Source organism: Diaphorina citri, unplaced genomic scaffold, assembly GCF_000475195.1.
Source record: "Diaphorina citri unplaced genomic scaffold, Diaci psyllid genome assembly version 1.1 scaffold3568, whole genome shotgun sequence".
In the NCBI taxonomy this organism is placed as follows: domain Eukaryota; kingdom Metazoa; phylum Arthropoda; class Insecta; order Hemiptera; family Psyllidae; genus Diaphorina; species Diaphorina citri.
In genome coordinates, this window is record NW_007380968.1 from 1 (window position 1) to 4,756 (window position 4,756).

Consider the following 4,756-nt stretch of genomic DNA (forward strand, 5'->3'; position numbering starts at 1 on the left):
AATAATTACCCAACCAAAGATCAAACCATTTACATTTTTTACTTCAATACTTGGTAGGATATAGATTTGCAAGGATTAGTCTAGATGAATTCCCAAGTCATACAAGAGTTTGAGGATTTAACAAAAATATGATTTTCATACTCTGGAACCATCCACAAGGGGGATCCATTGAGCTGAAAAGAACCATCCGTAATGGGAATTACCTGGTTCTTTTCTGCTGAATGCTGTCCAGTATGTACTGATGTCGAAAATTTGAATTTCAGACGGAGTTTTGTCACATCCACTAATTTTGATTCACTAAACAGGATATTATAACATTTATAACTTAGATACAGTCAGCCTGGTTGCCCATTGTAATTTTCTGGAACATTCAATCAAGAACCAAAAGTAACTATCGACTTGTTCATTCATTCCATCTTACAATATCTCTTCTTCGTTACCTTTGGTAGATATTTCATCGGGTATCGTCCCCTCTATGGTAGATTGGTCAATTACAAAAATACAGTCATACTCTGGGATGAATGCAATCCTTTCATTTGCAAATTCTGTGGTCTTCTAACAAATTTCACATTACTGTATGCCTTACATTGTTGTACACCTCTCATCAACGAATTTGTTACCAGATGTAACTTCAACTAGTTTCATATTCTCCACAAGGTTTGTGCTGATTGTCCACTGCTCAATGTATCTGGAAAAATAATAAAACATATACCTAGGTATTATTATTAGCTATCAAAATTTTATTGAATAAGTAGTTGATGGTAGAATGGTAGGTAGGTAGGGGAGAGGTAGAAAGGTAGAACACTAGTAACTAATTTGAGAATATTCACACCTGATAAAATAAATAAAAACATTTACAAAAGAAAATCTAATTTTATTTTATCACTAGGCATTCTAATGTCATTGGATTGGAATGTCTCTTTCTGGAATATGTGGTATCCAGGGCCTTTCCCCATTTTAAATAAGCTAGGGAGGCTGTGCTCTGTGTCAAATAGGGCCATAACTGGATTTTATGTCTCATATTTCACAGGGAATTCAACAAGCTTCATAGGCACCACAGTTTTTAGTCTGTCCTTCCTTTATTATTACAATAGTAATAAAAAGGTATAAGGGACGGACTATTGTATTTGCTTCTGTGTCGTCTGTCTGTCCACGATCAAATAAACTACGGGCTAAAAAATTCCCGGAGGGACAGACTTAGCTTGTTTTTTTCAATGAAGGTGGTTTTATCTTGAAATTGAAGAGCGTAGGAAGAAGGAAGGCAAGCACACCACCTTCAATGCAAACTATGCTGGTATGGGTTCCATTAATTTGAGTGCTCCCTACAATTAATAGTTAGTACCTACCACCTATTAACCCAGATTGTCACTCATTCTGATACCAACTACTGACAATGTTGCTTCAGTGATCTATCCAGAACTGATGCATTCAACTATTCAACTTATTAAATATCTTCAAAATCTCAAATTGAGTTATTCTTGGAATGATAAAATTAGGACAAATTCAAAATAATTATCTCCCCAGAAATGACTCTTTTATTCAGTTTATTTGTAAATCGTGAACTTTGACGTCACGGCATACGCTCCCGTAGGCGATGACGTCACATCAAATCATATCAAATGTCCCGAGCAAAGCTCCCTCGCAAGCAATGCATTAATGTGTTTGTGCGCATACATTTCTGCGCAGTTCTTTCTGCTCCTCTGCTAACGCGCTTGCATAGTGGCGCTACCTAGCGGACAAAAATAGCAACTGCGTTAAGTCTGACGTCACAAATCTTTGAACTCTTTCATTATAAAAATTGAATTTTCGACCTTTTACAGTTATTTTTTCGGAGTTTTGACCTCAAATTTGGATTTTTCCCAACTTTTTACATAGGAATCGACCATTTATTTATAATTTTTACCCATTTGCAACTCCTCCATTCAACAAGCTTCATAGGCACCACAGTTTTTTTTTTTTTTTTTACATGGTTTTACTTATTTCTATGAAGGTGGTTTTATCTTGAAATTAAAGATCGTAGGAAGACAGAAGACAAGCACACCACCTTCAATGCAAACTATGCTGGTATGGGTTCCATTAATTTGAGTGCTCCGTACAATAGTAGGTACCTACCACCTATTTACCCAGATTGTCACTCACTCCGATACCAACTACTGACAATGTTGCTTCAGTGATCTATCCAGAACTGATGCATTCAACTTATTAAAAATCTTCAAAATCTCAAATTGAGTTATTCTTGGAATGATAAAATTAGGTCAAATTCAAAATACCTATCTCCCCAGAAATGACTCTTTTATTCAGTTTGTTATTTTAGGTGACTGTGACTTACCTTGCTTTGATTTTGTTTTCCTTGGACTGGATTTATAGATTTTGTAGTGTACAAGAAGCTAGAAGCTTACTCCATCCTGTCACACCTTTGATTATCTAATAACTAATTATTTATGCATAAAAAATAAAGAAAATAGATGTAGAAATTAATATTCCTTCCTACTCCAAACTCCATACATTTTTTTATAAAATAAAATAATTCAAAATTTTAAATTTTGCCGCCATCTGTGCATCATGCGCGGGCGTATTTACTAGCGCACTCTAGCAGAATATTATGGAACTTTTTGCATTTGTTTTCATGGATGTTGAAAGTTTGTGGATTCCGTACACTCTCGAAGTTTTTTGAAGCAATAAACTGCCGTACCTACTAATGACGTCATTTTTTTCCTAAAAAAAAAAAAAAAAACTGTGATGGGTTCGAAGCCCGCCTGGGACGAAAATTATCCTAAACCTGAACTGATGATTTTCGTTCGCGGAACGGCTGGCTCTCTCCCATACAATCCTCCTACCCTCTTCAATTTCTGGATAAGAAGACCTTAAAGGGGGTGAATGCTTCAAATTATAGGCCAATGCTTTTATAAAAGAATATTACTCTATTTAAAAAAAAGAGTTCCCTCTACCAAACGAATAATGCTGTGTAGAACCCAAAGGAAGGAAAGAAAAATTTTTGGCCTCAATTTATTCTGAATGTCAATCCACTCCATCCTACCTCCATGCAACTGTTCACCGAGTCCTTCTGTAATCCGCTAGAGCGCAGTACATGAACCAAAACTCAAAGCCCCGGTTACTAGGCAACGGTTCTGCGTTCTGCCGGTGTTGCTGTTGTGTGTTGTGTTCCCCTTCCAAAACTTTTTCTGAGATTCTTGCTGAGAATAAGCAAGAATGCTGAGTTGATTTCTGACTTTTCTGAGTTGTGACCAGCCTAAACTCTGGGATTCAGTGTAGTTTTGGAGTTTATTTAATTTATTTATAAAGTTATTTGTTCTTGTGTACGTACAGGAAGTTTTGAGTGTTTGCCGGCGTCCGGAGGTGTCGAATTTTTGTTTTTCTTTTTTGATTTGTGTGTAATTTTATGTGAAATACAGTTCAAGTTTTACTCGCTTTTCAAATTATTGTACAAAACAGTGTTTTAAATTCTCCGTTTCTTTTCCTTTGTGTACAGGTTCTGATTTTTCAGGTAAGATTTGATCTTTGTCTCATCATTTACCTGTTGATAAGAACTAAAACCTTTACCCTAGATTTACTGGACAATGAACTCTCTGGTTTGGAATCACTTTTCAGTGAGTTCCCCTAGTGTAGCAACAAGATGGACTGTGTGAAGTTCAATAGACTGTCTGTGGAATGTCTACACTTAAGTTTTTGATTGCTACTTCAGGCATGGCTGTGGAAATAGAGGCTGTCTTCATAAGAAGAGAAAAAGACATTCAGGTGGACTTACACTAAGTACACTTATGTTCATATCTGCTAGGGAACTTTAAAAAATCAAATTAGGTACCTACCTACATAACTTATAGGTACTAATCTCATCTTCAGAAAAGTAGGCAGGTAGGTTTTTGCTTAGTTGTTCAAAAGTCACATCAATTAAAAATTGCTACAAAAGGAGCTGTCATAAATGAGTGTTATTATAGGCAGATGACCAGTGTTATTATAGGGTTAGGTTAAACCTTAAAAGGAGCTTTCTTTTTCATTATTGTGGCTTCTGAATAATTATCAATAGGTCTATCCTAGTAAAAAAAAGAGCTTGGTTAAGTATTTTGGGTAATTATTTAGAAGCTTCAACAATGAATAAGAAAGTTCCTTTTGTGTTTAACCTGACCCTATAATCACACTGGTCTGTGCTCATTTGTGACAGCTTCTCTTTTTGGCAATTTTTTACTGTTGTGTCTTCTAAACTAGGAACAAATAAATTAAATCAATAATTATTTTAGAATCAGGATCATCAAATAAGTATTGTGAAATGAAATAACTAATACCTCTTCATTTGTGTTACTTTTTGCTTCACTTCACCCAAGTGAATATTAGTTAAGTGAGTATTACTTAGTTATTTATGGAACTTCACAAAGTAAGTACCTACCTAGAGAGTGGCTTAATCTCCCACACCCTGTATACATTTCTCTCAGATCTGATGAGTCCAGGCCATTCTAACCTGAAGACTTCTCGCTAATTTGAACTGTACAAATTTAGCAGCAAAGTGAAAGATTTTAGAAATCTGAATTCTTATATGCAAAGAGAATGTTCTCTCACTTTTGAAAGGTAAATAGTGGGATATGTACTTTGCTTATTTACTTAGTAGTGCCTTATTGTAAAATAATACCTACTTAAGTGAGTTAGGTAGGTAGGTACTCTACTCTACAGTGTCATATTGTAAAGTGATATGTGATACCTATGTCTGTCTTCAGAATAGTTCAGAATTGATAGGAATACAAAA

The 4,756-nt window shown here is 35.3% G+C and overlaps 1 long non-coding RNA gene across 1 annotated transcript; it reads right to left on the minus strand.

The window, feature by feature from the left end:
- Positions 1-505: 505 nt before the first annotated feature.
- Positions 506-2,504, minus strand: LOC113472003. The gene is made up of 2 exons (XR_003394491.1): positions 2,330-2,504; positions 506-688 (listed from the first exon to the last, which is right to left on the minus strand). It is a non-coding gene; the product is annotated as an uncharacterized LOC113472003 (long non-coding RNA).
- Between the last annotated feature and the right edge of the window lie 2,252 nt (positions 2,505-4,756).